The following is a 14721-nucleotide window of genomic DNA, read 5'->3' as shown; positions in this document are numbered from 1 at the left end:
CCTCTACAAATTAAAAAGGTTCTTCATTGTATTTTATCCATCAAGATAGATGAGAAATCTTTACTTTCTCTCTTCCCTCTACAATATTCTTATTATTATTCATTCCATTCACTTTTACTTGTCACATTTGGACTTGACACATTCATTAAGAAAATAATAATGGCATGACTATTTTACCGTACTACTCCTACTAATGGCCCCAATTAATTAATTTGTAGTATATTAGGTCATGAAAAATTAATTAAAATATAGTAATTATTGCTAAGAAAGGACAAAATATGAAAGAAAAAACATAATTGTCTTTTCTTAATGTTAAAAGTGACAATTTATTCTTGAAATAATAGATAAATAAAAAAGGAGAAATTATTATTTTACTATTTCATTACATAAATGTTTAAGTTTTTCACTTATACAAGGTAAAATAAATTTTCTCTTCTCTTTCATGCGAACCCTCACCACCAATCCATAGTCTGACTATGGTTAACCCGGCCACTGGTCAATCGAATTCATCAACTGGCCAGCTCCTATCTCTTTCTTCTGAGTTCCCTGCACTTCCTTCAATGCCTTTCACCCCTAAGGATAAAACTGTGACAAGATTGGAAAACATCAAAAATAAGGATTCTATTTTGCCTATCAAACCTAAACAATCTAACATTGAGGATACTTCAATATTACAGGAGGGCAGATATGTAGATTCTCTATAGGCTTCAACTACAAACCTCCCAAAGAATATTCAAAACCCTCAAATAGAAGAAATTTCTATTAATAAGCCTAAGTACCATGATGGAATACCCAGATTAACATTGACTGAAGAAGAAGTCAAGCGAATGAACACCATTGAGATTTGCAATATGTAGTTATTGGAAAATTTTCATATGAGTGGCCTGATTTGGAGGAACTTTGATATCAAATTCCTAAACATGCAATGTAAATGGTGAGTACACAATTGGATAGTTGTGAAATAAGCATTTCTAATTTGATTTGAGCTATTTGAAGATTTTATTAATATGATGTCGAAAAATGCATAATATTTCTCTGCCAATGATGGCTCTTCATATCAAATGAGACTACTTATTTATGATGCAACATTCAAAGTGGGTGAGAAAACAACACAAGCCATAGCTTATATATCTTTCCCTAATCTTTGGCCTACCATCTTTGTTAAAGAATCATTAATTTCTCTAGAATCTACAGTGGGTAAACCAATTCATCTAGACATGGCCACAATCAACAAAACCTTGCCAAGTTGTACCAAAGTATAGATGGACCTAATGGTAGATTTCCCAAAGTTTGTAGAGTTGGAAATAGAAGATCCTATAACAAAAGTTTCTAGAGCAGACAAAATCAAAATGCAATATGATATGCTCCCAAAAAATTGTAAGAAGTGAAAACTTCAAGATCATTATGAGGAGAAGTGCAAGATTTTTCATTCGAAATTGAGAGAAAATAGAGGTGAAGTAAATGAGAATGAATAAGATGACAATAAAAACAAGTAAGAGCAATCAAGAAAGGTTTATAGAAGTTATTCCAAATGGAACCCAATAGGGAAATTATTTCTCGGAAAGAAAAAAGCAAAAAAAAAAGAAGGACAACGTGAATGATGACAGCAAGGAAAAGAATCAAGAAGGTATTGTTACAAATAACCCTTTTGTAGCCTTAACAAACAAAATAAGTGAAGAAGAAGTAATAGAGAATAGAAAGAATTTGAAAAGATTGAAGTCAAAAACCAATAAGGAGGGTAACGGTGATGACAGACACCAAGAGAATTCTACCAAGAGTTGGGTTCATAGTACTTTCTAAAAAAAGTACTCACAAGCAACCAATACAGTCTCTGTAGCAGAGTTAAACCAAGGTATAAAAGAAATAGCAGAGGATGTAGTAGTAATTACAGAGTTAGATGGGGAAGGAAATCATGAAAATAAGAGTACAACAACATTAACAAACACTATATTACCTTATATCACAATGAAAGAAGAGCATTCAAAGAAGGATGAATTGTATGTTATCAGTGAGGCATATAAAATAGAAGATCTACTAGTAGATGCAGTTGCTGATGATATACAATCAACAGATGTTCAGGTATAGGGCATGGTATAAATGATAATATGTTCCAACAACATCCTGGAGCTATCAATTCCACTGATTTAATTATCAGTGAGTTAGAACAAGGACATAACATGGTAACAAAAATACTAATAGAGAAAGGGATAGAAGAAGAAGAAGAAGAAGAAGAAGAAGAAAGGAAAGAAAAAGTTTTAAAAGTTTCCCCACTTGTAATAAGGGGTAAAATGCATGACCATATTATGCAAGAGACTAGTGCTAAAAGAAATCCAACAAAGAAAAGTTCTCCTATTAAGAGTTTATAGTAGATAGTCTCTCACAAATGCATTGAAGAAATCCCTAGGAAAAAAATAGTAAAGGAGTCAGCAGTTGTGAAGAATAAAAAGTAGGACATGAAAATCAATAAGAGAAGTGAAATTAATGGGTCAATACAAGAAGTGCAGCTAGAAAAACAAACAAAACTCATGATGAAAGCATTCATATGGAATATAAGATTAGTGAGAAAACAAACAAAACTCAATGATGAAGGCATTCATATGGAATATAAGATAAGCAAGAACCCAAAAAGAATTTCATAAGGTTCAAATGCCTAATAATTTTCATAAATTCTTCATTATATCTTTTTTGTAGCCTTTTCAAAGAGCCAATCACATTCAAAGGTACAATATAATGACCCTTCAAGTTATTTTCCATATTTTCATTTATTTTCCTAGTTAGTGCTTTCCTATAGCTACCCTAAGTCATTTATGACTTGTTAGAACTGACAGTTTTATTACCGGGCAGTTCGTTTGGTTTTTAGAACCAATTCCCTAATTTGAAGTCTTCATTGTTTCCAAATGGCCATTGGGAGAAAACTTCTATAAAATGACCTTAAATGCAAATAGAAACTGTGCCAACAGCTCTAAAATATTAGTTTTAGTCTAGGTGAATCTTTGGTTTGGGTCCTGAGAAACCCGATCCCATTTCGACATATTGGTCAAAAAGTTAAGAAAATAAAATATGGATGTGGCACCCACGTTTGATTGAAACAACTTTGAATGGAGAATCCAATTGTGACACTGAGTCCAGAATGTAAAATTTGGTATGGTTACATAGTTTTTTTGCATATACAGGATTCCAAATGAATCCTAAGCACCCGGTCGAGCCTATTTTAGACTTAAAAAATCTGGTGCACCAGGTTTTTGGTACACCATGGTAGCAACAGTTTGGATCATGATTGAAAAGGGTGTATTGAAATTGTGACTAGTCTGAAAGATAAGAGGCACTACTATTGCGAGCCTCGAGGTCACGACATCGACTCCTGATTACCTGGACTGGGTATAAAAGGACCTTTTTTCCATAATTTTTGGCATTCTTCATCATTTTCTGTAACGCACCTAAAAATGGGTCCCAGAGCACATACGGTGCTTGAGGCTACCAGTAGCCCCAAGCTAACCCTTTGAGCCATTTTCATTCAGTTCAACACAAATCAATGGGGTTTCTATAAATAACCCTCAAATATCAATAGCGTAATCATCATCTAAGAATAAAAAAATTTTAGAAAGATAACAAAATATGACTTATTAGTCAACTCCCAACATCTATACTAGTCTGACAAGCCTCTAAGAAAATCAATAAAACCAGCGAGCCATTGAGACATGCCCCAACTGACTTATACTCAGTTATCAAATGTAAACAATTTCGTGAAACCAACATCAGACATCACGTCCTCAGAACATGAGGACTCACCACAACAGAGGATGTAGAACAGCATGCCCGAAGAATCTCTGTCGAACCTGGAACTGAGCACCTGAACCTACATTCCAAGAAAATGCAACCCACATCCGAAGATGTGGGTCAGTACCATAGAAAGGAACTGAGTATAGGGGGTGTATGCAGTTGTATAAACATTATCATCATAAATATTTATAAGAAATATGCAGGATGTATGAAAGACTCACATAGCCCAAAGAAAATCATCATAATCATGAGAGGATGAAATAAGTACAATAATACATGTGAGTCATCATATAATTTGTCAATCACTTTAAGTTCATCAAGAATATCAATTCTCATAATGTAAATATCATTTAAATCTTTTGAAAGAATAACTTTCACAATTCCACTTTCAAATCACTTCACCATTCACCATAGAAACAAGAAAACACACACACACTGGGAGATCCTATAACCGACACAAACCATGTGAGCTACATGGAGTCCAACGTACAAACCACGTTGGGGAGAGCCATCCTATCCTTGCCATCGGATTAGGACTATCGATATCAAATCTACACAAACTAGTGATCACTATATAAATCAGCCTCAGGCTCACTCCTATGGGGGTACGTAGTTCTAGGAAAGTAAGGTCGCTTTATACCTCCCACTCGGTAAGATTTCTCCCGGACTTAGCTCAAATCATTTCAAAGACAATCCACACCAAAATAATTTTAGTAATATATAAATATACATCGAGAGCCATCATGCTTCCCATCTATCAAAATCAACCACGTTGTAGATTTCTTTCACACTCGAGTTCAAAACAACTCCGTGAAGACCAAAAGGTCAAAACATTCAAAATATCTCAAATATTCAATATCAACGTTCTTATAAAACACACTTTCAAAACAAAAAATACAATTTCCAATAGGGATTCACGACCCGAATATCAAAATCATGATAAATATCATTCAAGATTCATGCTTTATATCTCCACACATGTAAATTCATCTTTCAAAATCATAAACATCAACATTTCATAATAATCATCATAAGATATGGGTTCATGCTTCAATTTCATAAAAATCATGCCTTTGTAAAGAAAATTACTTTTGGGCACTAGAACGAAAGAGAGTTCTTATTGAAAAACCCCACATACCTTGAATGATGAACTTTAGATCGATATTCATTTTTTGAGATGTTAATCGTGCCTTTGAATGATGGTTCTTGGAGTTCTTGAACTAGGAACTTGGAATCTTGAATAAATTTGTAGAATTAATGGTGAACTTTGGAGGTTCTTGAAGTTTTTGAACTAGGAACTTGGAAACTTGAATAAATTTGCAGAATTAATGGTGAACTTTGGAGGTTCTTGAAGTTGGATGTAGGAGCTTAGGATTTTCTTTTTGAGGGAATTTGATAAAATATAACATATAATGCTTCTAATAGGCTTTAATATAGGGTTTGGATGGATTTTGGGTGAGGGAGAATGACCAAAATGCCCCTAAAAATCAAATAATTCTCGAATTTGTCCTTTGGTGGACTATTTTGATAGTTTGAAGTAGATCAACCATAACGTTTTACTTTGATATCCAAATTGGATGAAACTAATTTCATTAGAAAGACGACTCTCATATCTTTCTGTTAATATAAGTATCTCACCCAGATCATTGTGTACGAAGAGTTATGATCGTTTGAACTTGACCCAAAAATTTGCTTTTGATAGGCTAAAGTAGATCGACCATAACTTTTTGCTCCAATAGACAAATTGGATGAATCCAATTTCATTGGAAAGAGGACTCGCAGAGATTTCCGTTGATATATAGTAGATCACCTAGATCATTATGTAAAAGGAGTTATGATCATTTAAAATTGGACCAAAAATACACCAGGCCTCAGTACTTTTTCCTACACGTTTTACTGTTCACTACTATTCACGGTTCGATCGGAATATTCATAACTCTTCGCTCGAATGTCCGTTTTAGATGATCCACAAATCGTTGGAAAGCTTATTCGATACTCTATGTAATGGTGGGTCATAACCTAAGACATTCCACACGAAAAAATTTATAATTTATTCTAGAAGATAGAACCCAACACGTTTACGCACAAAATTTCAATGAAAAATTTCCCAGGGTATTACATCATCCCCCCCTTGGAAACATTCATCCTCGAATGACACTAGACATGCCAAGATTAGATAGGGAATAGAGCATACAGCTGAAACCATTTGTTAGACTCATCACCACATCGTTTCTCACTCCGAATGCAACATAGAATGCATAAATTCAAGAAACTACAGCTGAACACATAATAAATGACAGCTGAACTGCTGCAACTTTTATCAAAAGTGCATGATTTACGAAAGAATGGTACCTTCATCTTGATCGGAGTTCGCAGAAAATAGGTGCGGGTACTTGGATTGCATATACGCCTCAGCTTCCCAAGTTGCACCCTCAACAGATTAGTTTCGCCACAACACCTTGACCAAGGGAACTTTTTTGTTCTTTAGTGTTCGGACACTGAAATCAAGAATCTTAATAGGAATCTTATCAAAAGAAAGATTTTGTTGAATGTCAGCACTCACAGAGGAATCCACTACCACAGCATCGCTAATATGCTTTCTAAGCTTGGAGACATGGAATATTGGATGAACAGAGGACAACTCGGAAGGCAACTCGACCTCATAAGCTACCTTACCAACACGGCTAAGAATTTTGTAAGGACCAACATAACGGGGACTAAGCTTCCCCTTCTTTTCGAATCTCTTCACCCCTGCCTCATGGGTGAAATTTTTAGATACACTAGGTCACCAACTTCAAACTCAAGGTCTCTCCTTCTAACATCTGCATATGACTTCTGACGACTCTGCGCAATTTTCAACCTTTCCCTAATCAACTTAACTTTTTCCATGGCCTCAAATACCAAATCAAGACCACTCACAGCTGCTTCACCCACCTCAAACCAACCTATGGATGATCTATACTTCCTCTCATATAAGGTTTCAAACGGAGCCATGCCAATACTAGAGTGGAAACTATTATTATAAGCAAACTCTATCAACGGTGAGTGATCATCCCAACTTCCCTTAAAGTCAAGTGTATAAACTCTCAACGTATCCTCTAAGGTCTGGATGGTCCGCTCAGCCTGACCATTGGTCTGCGGATGAAAAGCAAAACTCAAAAGCACTTGGGTACCAAGACCCTTCTGAAAATATTTCCAAAATTGTGAAGTGAACTAAGTACCCCTATCCGAAATGATAGACAAGGGAACTCCATGCGGTCTGACTAGCTCTCAGATTTACAATCTAGCATAATCCTCAGCAGCATATGAAGTATGAAAAGCAAGAACTGAGCATACTTAGTCAACCTATCAACCACAACCCAAATGGAATCATGATGGCGTCGGGAAGGAGGTAAACCAATCACGAAGTCCATATTTATCTCTTCCCACTTTCAGGTGGGAATACTAAACTCTTGCACCATACCACCAAGTCTTTGGTGTTCAACCTTAACTTGTTGGCATGTTGCACACTTAGCAACAAACGCTGCTATATCTTTTTTCATGCCACTCCACCAATAGATTTCTCGCAAGTCTCGGTACATCTTGGTGGCACCAGGATGAACAGAATATCGCACCCCGTGCACTTCAGCCATAATCCTCTATCTCAGATCATTAATATTTGGGACACACAATCTACCCTGCAATCTAAACACATCATCTCCCCCTTGGGAGAAAACCTCTAATTTTGGTCCTTGACTGACTCCTTCAGTCTGACCAAACTAGCATCTAAGTATTGTTTTTCCTTTAATTCCGAAACCAAGGAGGATTCAGAACTACTCTGAACCCCTAGACTACTTTCAGCAGAGCCAAACAACCTAACCCCTAATCTGCCAAATGATGTACAACACGAGCCAACTCTTTCTTACCTTCTACCACATATAAAACACTACCCATGGACATTCTACTTAGGGCATCCGCCACAATATTGGCCTTGCCTGGATGGTACAGCACACTCATATCATAGTTCTTTAACAATTCTAACCATTGTCTCTGTCTAAGATTCAATTCTCTCTGGGTAAACACATACTGCAGACTCTTATGATCAGTAAAAACATTAACATGGACACCATACAAATAGTGTCTCCAGATTTTCAAAGCAAACACAACAACAGCCAACTCAAGGTCATGGGTGGGGTAATTTTTCTCATGGGGTTTCAACTATCTAGAAGCATAAGCTATCACCTTACCCTTCTGCATTAATACGCAACCCAAACCAACTCTTGAAGCATCATAGTACACCACGAAACCATCAACACCATCAGGCAAAGTCAAAACAGGGGCTGAAGTGAGTCGAGTTTTCAACTCCTAAAAACTCTTATCACAAGATTCAGACCACAAGAACTTCACTTTCTTTTGGGTCAACTGAGTCATAGGAGATGCTATAGAGGAGAAACCCTCAACAAAATGGCAGTAATAGCCATCTAAACCCAAGAAACTTCGGATATTTGTCAGAGAAATAGGTCTAGGCCAATTTCTAATAGCTTCAGTCTTTTAGGGATCAACTCAGAAGAAATGATATGACCCAGAAAAGCAACTGACCTTAGCCAAAACTCACACTTACTGAACTTGGCAAACAACTTGTAATCTCTAAGAGTTTGTAAGACAGTTCGAAGATAATCAGAATGTTTATCCTCACTATGGGAGTACACCAGTATATCATCGATGAACACTACACTACGACAAACATATCCAGATATGGTTTGAACACTCAATTTATGAGGTCCATGAAAGCTGCTGGGGCATTAATTAACCCAAAAGACATAACAAAAAACTCAAAATGGCTATAATGAGTTTGGAAAGCAGTTTTTGGGATGTCACACTCCCTAACTTTGAGTTGATGATAGCCGAAACAAAGGTCTATCTTTGAGAAATAACTTGCACCTTGCAATTGGTCAAACAAATCATCTATTCTTGAAAGAGGGTACTTATTTTTTATGGTGACTTTATTCAATTGCGGTAATCAATGCACATACGCAAAGAGCCATCTTTCTTTTCCACAAACAACACAGGATCACCCCAAGGAGAAACACTGGGCCTTATGAAACTCTTATCTAGTAGATCTTTGAGTTGCTCTTTCAACTCCTTAAGTTTTGTAGGGTCCATACGGTAAGGAGGAATAGAAATGGGCTGAGTATCGAAAAAAAGATCAATCCTAAACTCTATCTCTCTATCAGGAGGTATCCCTGGGAGATCATCCAGAAAGACATCTAAAAACTCATTGACAATGTTAACAGACTGGAGAGTTGGAGTCTCAGACTTAGTGTCTTTAACTCTAACCAAATGTTAAATACACCCCTTGGAAATAAGCTTTTTAGCTTTGAGGTAAGAGATAAAATAACTCTTGGGTGACACAGAATTCCCAGACCACTCAAACACGGATGCATCCAGAAACTGAAACTTAACCACTCGAGTCTGATAATCAATAGAGGCATAAGAAGAATACGACCAGTCTATATCCAAAATCACATCAAAATCTACCATGTATAACTCAATCAGATCAGCCAACAAGACTCTATGAAGAACGGTAATAGGATACTTTTTATACACTTTCTGGGCAACAATCAAATCACCCACTGGGGTAGAAACTAGGAAAGGCTAAGGAATAATCTCAGGACTTATTTCAACATTCACAACAATCAAAGGTGTAACATATGAGTAACTAGATCCAGGATCCAACAAAGCATACATATCAAACTGAAATATACGAAGCATACCAGTAACAACATCGAGAGAGTTCTCCTATTCCTAGCAAAACGATAAAGCATAGAATCTATTCTAGCATTGCCCACCAGCATTGCTAGAAGAGGCGCCTTGAGCTGGGCTGGGCGAGCCGCTGAAACTGGAGCACTAACAGTCTGAGTCTGGGTTTGAGGGCGATAGTCACGATGCCCTTGTCCATCCTGTGGACAATCTCTAACTCTGTGACCCATATCACCACACCAGAAATAACCCTTCTTCTCACCCTAACACTCACCCAAATGAGCCCTACCACACTTAGGACACAGGGGATGATTTGGCTTACTACTAGCACTTTACTAGGACCTAGATGCATATAACTTGCTACCTTGCTCCTGCCTACCTCTAGGCATGGGAGCACTAGCAGATGACGGCGCTGGCATAAACAAACGATCCTAATACTGAGGGCGACTCCCTTCCTGCAATCTAGTCTGACCCTTTCCATGCTGCTCGAACCTAGCATTCTTATTCCCTCTTATTCTATCTCTCTCCTTAATCTTGTCTGCCTCAATCTTTTGGGCATAAGTCATCAGCCTAGAAAGATTTATCTCACTATTTAGAATAGCTGACCTACACTCCTTAACCACATAACTAGATACTCCAGTCATAAACTTACTCATACTAGCCTGATTATCAACCACTAAGTCAGCAGCATACTTGGCCAACTGATTAAACTTTAGACAGTACTCCCTCACAGTCATAGATCCCTGTCGTAGGTTCATAAACTCTTCCACCTTTGCCTCGCTCATATCCAAAGGGAAAAACTTATCCAGGAATGCATCCTAGAACTCTTGCCAAGTTGTAGGGACAGCTCCCTCACCTCTATCTTTCCTCCAAGTAACAACCCAGTCATAAGTAAGGTCTTTCAACCTATACACAGCCAAATCCATACTATGTTCCTCAGATATATGCATCACCTGAGTAATCTTTTGCACCTCCTCTAAAAATAACCATAGATCCTAATCAGACTTGGACCCATAGAATTCTGGCGAATTCATCCGCATGAAGTCACAGATCCTAGCAGCAGCTGAATCACCACCCTGCTGCTGTGGAGCTGGAGCCTGGTTGGCCTGAACATTTGCAGTAACAACTTGGGTCAGCGCTTGAAAGGCTGCCCAAAATTTAGCATGAGACACGTTTTCATTCAATGGGTCAGTGAGTTGAGGTTGCTGACCATCATTATTTCTTCTCGCTCGACGTGGAGGCATATTTCTGAAAGAGGAGAGCACAAATCAATAGCAGAGAGAGACACTTTAAGTATGATAGACTTTTGAAAGAAAGAATCACACTTTTTCGTAAATCGTCTTATAGCCTCTTACTAATAGATGTGGCGCGCTACACACCGATGATCAATACTCTACTAAACATGGCTTGGTAGACTCCGTAGGACACCTTAAAACCTTAGGCTCTGATACCAAGTTGGTAATGCCTCGAAAAACGAGTCCCGAAGCATCACACGGTGCTCGAGGCTACGAGTAGCCCCAAGCTAACCCTTTGAACCATTTTCATTCAGTTTAATACAAATTAATGGGGTTTATATATATAACCCTCAAATATCAACAGAGTAATCATCATCCAAGAATAAAAGAATTTCAGAAAGATAACAAAATACAACTTAATAGTCAACTCCCAACATCTATACTAGTCTGACAAGCCTCTAAGAAAAATTAATAAAACCAGTGAGCCATTGAGACATGCCCCAACTGACTCATACTCAGTTATCAAATGTAAAAAAATTTCGTGAAACCAACATCAGACATCACATCCTCGGAACATGAGGACTCACCACAACAGAGGATGTAGAACAGTGTGTCTGAAGAATCACTGTCAAACCTGGAACTGAGCACCTGAACCTACATTCTGAGAAAATACAGCCCACATTCGAAGATGTGGGTCAGTACCATGGAAAGAAACCAACTATATGGGGGTGTATGTAGCTGTATAAACATCATCATCATAAATATTTATAAGAAATATGCAGGATGTATGAAAGACTCACATAGCCCAAAAAAATCATCATAATCATGAGAGGATGAAATAAGTACAATAACACATGTGAGTCATCATATAATTTGTCAATCACTTTCAGTTCATCAAGAATATCAATTCTCATAATATAAATATCATTTAAATCTTTTGAAAGAATAACTTTCATAATTCCACTTTCAAATTACTTAACCATTCACCATAGACACAAGAAAAGACACACACATTGGGAGATCCTACAACCGACATAAACCATGTGAGCTACATGGAGTCCAACGTACAACCCACGTTAGGGAGAGCCGTCCTATCCTTGCCATCGGAGTAGCACTATCGATATCAAATCCACACAAACTAGCGATCACTATATAAATCAACCTCAGGCTCACTCCTACAGGGACACGTAGTTCTAGGAAAGTAAGGTCGCTTTATACCTCCCACTCGGTGCTAAAGATTTCTCCTAGACTTAGCTAAGATCATTTCAAAGACAATCCACAACAAAATAATTTTAGTAATATATAAATATAAATCGGGAGCCATCATGCTTCCCATCTATCAAAATCAACCACGTTGTAGATTTCTTTCACACTCGAGTTCAAAATAATTCCATTTATACTAAAAGGTCAAATCATTCAAAATATCTCAAATATTCAACATCAACGTGCTTATAACACACACTTTCAAAAAGAAATCACAATTTCCAATGGGGATTCACAACTCGAATATCAAAATCATGATAAATATTGTTTAAGATTCATGTTTTATATCTCCACACATGTAAATTCATCTTTCAAAATCATAAACATCAAGATTTTATAATAATTATCATTAATTATCATAAGATATGGGTTCATGCTTCAAATTCGTAAAATCAAATAAAAATCATTCCTTTGTAAAGAAAACTACTTTGGGTACGAGAATGAAAGAGAGTTCTTGTTGAAAAACCCCACATACCTTGAATGATGAACTTTAGATCGATACTCATTTTTGAGATGTTAATCGTGCCTTTGAATGATGGTTCTTGGAGTTCATGAACTAGGAACTTGGAATCTTGAATAAATTTATAGAATTAATGATGAACTTTGGAGGTTCTTGAAGTTTTTGAACTAGGAACTTGGAATCTTGAATAAATTTGCAGAATTAATGGTGAACTTTGGAGGTTTTTGAAGTTGGATGTAGGAGCTTAGGGTTTTTTTTTAGGGAATTTGATGAAATATAACATATAATGCTTCTAATAGGCTTTAATATAGGGTTTGGATGGATTTTGGGTGAGGGGGAATGACCAAAATGCCCCTAAAAATCAAATAATTCTCGAATCTGTCCTTTGGTGGACTATTTTGATAGTTTGAAATAGATCAACCATAAAGTTTAACTCCAATATCCAAATTGGATGAAACTAATTTCGTTAGAAAGAGGACTCCCATACCTTTCCGTTGATATATAGTATCTCACCCATATCATTGTGTACGAGGAGTTATGATCATTTGAAGTTGACCCAAAAATTCACTTTTGCTAGGCTGAAGTAGATCGACCATAACTTTTTGCTCCAATAGACAAATTGGATGAAACCAATTTAATTGGAAAGAGGACTCATAGAGCATTCCATTAATATATAGTATATCACCTTGATCATTATGTACAAGAAGTTATGATTAAGAATTCACCCTTTTCTTGGTGAAATTTCTTAATTTCTTACTCAAAACTCCAAAATCCTTAGAACTTGATTTTAGTCTCAATTTAGCTTGGTTTTTACCCATTTTTAGGGTAATAATTCCCTGAGCTTGATAATATGTTGGGTTAATTTTGGAAATGTGATTTTCATATGTGGGACCCACGTGGGATTTTGATGTGATTTTTGGACCTGAAGCATAATAGTGTAATATGGGTATCGTTATTCTTGTATTGATGAGTAGAATGTGCTTATAATAACTTGAGATCTTAAAGAGGCTTCTCAGAAGGGAAAATAGTAGTTAACAATTCATTGAGCTTTCTTCAGTGTCGAGGTAGGCTAGGTTTATCCCTTGTTAGATTGAGCTATTTCATAGTATTTTTATGATATTGTGTTGGATTTGGGATGGGTTTTAGGTGTTGTATTGATAAATGCAAGACTTCAATTAGTTGGACCATTTAGACTAATGTGGAACCGTAGAGTTGAAATACTTGACTTATTTCCTTATGTCTTAGGTGCATTAGGCTCATCTCTCATGTTTATCATGAGAATTCCTTAGATAACTCAAGTTAGATAAAAATACTTTAGACACTCATTCTTCAGATAAGATTGGCCTTAGTTGCTTACACTAATAAAGGTTGCCTTAGTTTTCATTAGATGTAGTTAAAGTGCTTGAGAAGAATCTCTATCTTAGGGCAAATTATGGCTTGATATAAATCTTGTAACACCCCATATTTAAGTACTTGTATTGGCATATTCAAGTACGTGTATTGATCTTATTTATATGGAATTAATTTTTTTATTTTATTTTATTTATACCAGAATTTGCCCGTTCTATGGTTCCATGTGAAGGCTATATAATAAGCTTTCCAACGATATAAATATTTCCAAAAATGGATAGGTTTCGGATATAATCGAGCACCTTTGAAACTATAAAACGGTGGCCGGGATATTTGGGAATAGTAAATGTGCAGGAAAATTTCCTGCACACAAACTACTAAGGCCAGCCAATTTTTGGGTCAACTTTGAATGATCATAACTCCCTTAATATAATGAACTGGGAGAGCTGCGACCTACAAAAACAAAGATCATTGAGTCTTCTTTCAAATACAATTGGTTTCATCCAAATCCAAAGTCTGAGTAAGGAGTTATACATGTTTTACTTCAGCCTATCAAAATAAATTTTTAGGGTCAACTTCAAATGACCATAACTCCTTGTACAGGATGAACTGGGTGTCCTACTTTATATAAAATAAAAGCCCTTTGAATTATTCTTCCAACGATACCAATTTCACCCAAATCTGATATCGAAGCAAAAAGTTATAGTCGATCTACTTTAGCTTATCAAAACAGTCCACCAAAGGACAGATTTGACATTATTTAAATTTTAAAGGCATTTTGGTCATTTCTTATTATATTATGGATGGTAATATGTGTATATATATATGTATATGAGTTCAAAAACTCATTTTCATCATCAATCATTGAGAAAGAACAAACCCTAGCCAAATTTG

General features: G+C 36.4%; 1 long non-coding RNA gene across 2 annotated transcripts in view; it reads right to left on the bottom strand.

Annotated features, from left to right (window-relative positions):
* Positions 1-345: 345 nt before the first annotated feature.
* LOC124898172 overlaps positions 346-14721 on the bottom strand; it is a 44386-nt gene continuing 30010 nt past the window's right edge. The window contains exon 3 of one of the 2 annotated variants that reach the window (XR_007055069.1): positions 346-585. This is a non-coding gene — a long non-coding RNA (uncharacterized LOC124898172). Of the gene's footprint in view, positions 586-11356; positions 11416-14721 lie in introns of those variants that run through there. The other variant, XR_007055070.1, reaches the window with a different exon arrangement.

Source organism: Capsicum annuum, chromosome 4, assembly GCF_002878395.1.
Source record: "Capsicum annuum cultivar UCD-10X-F1 chromosome 4, UCD10Xv1.1, whole genome shotgun sequence".
In the NCBI taxonomy this organism is placed as follows: Eukaryota; Viridiplantae; Streptophyta; class Magnoliopsida; order Solanales; family Solanaceae; genus Capsicum; species Capsicum annuum.
Note: the sequence above shows the minus strand (reverse complement) of the source record. Positions and strands in the feature narration are given on the sequence as shown.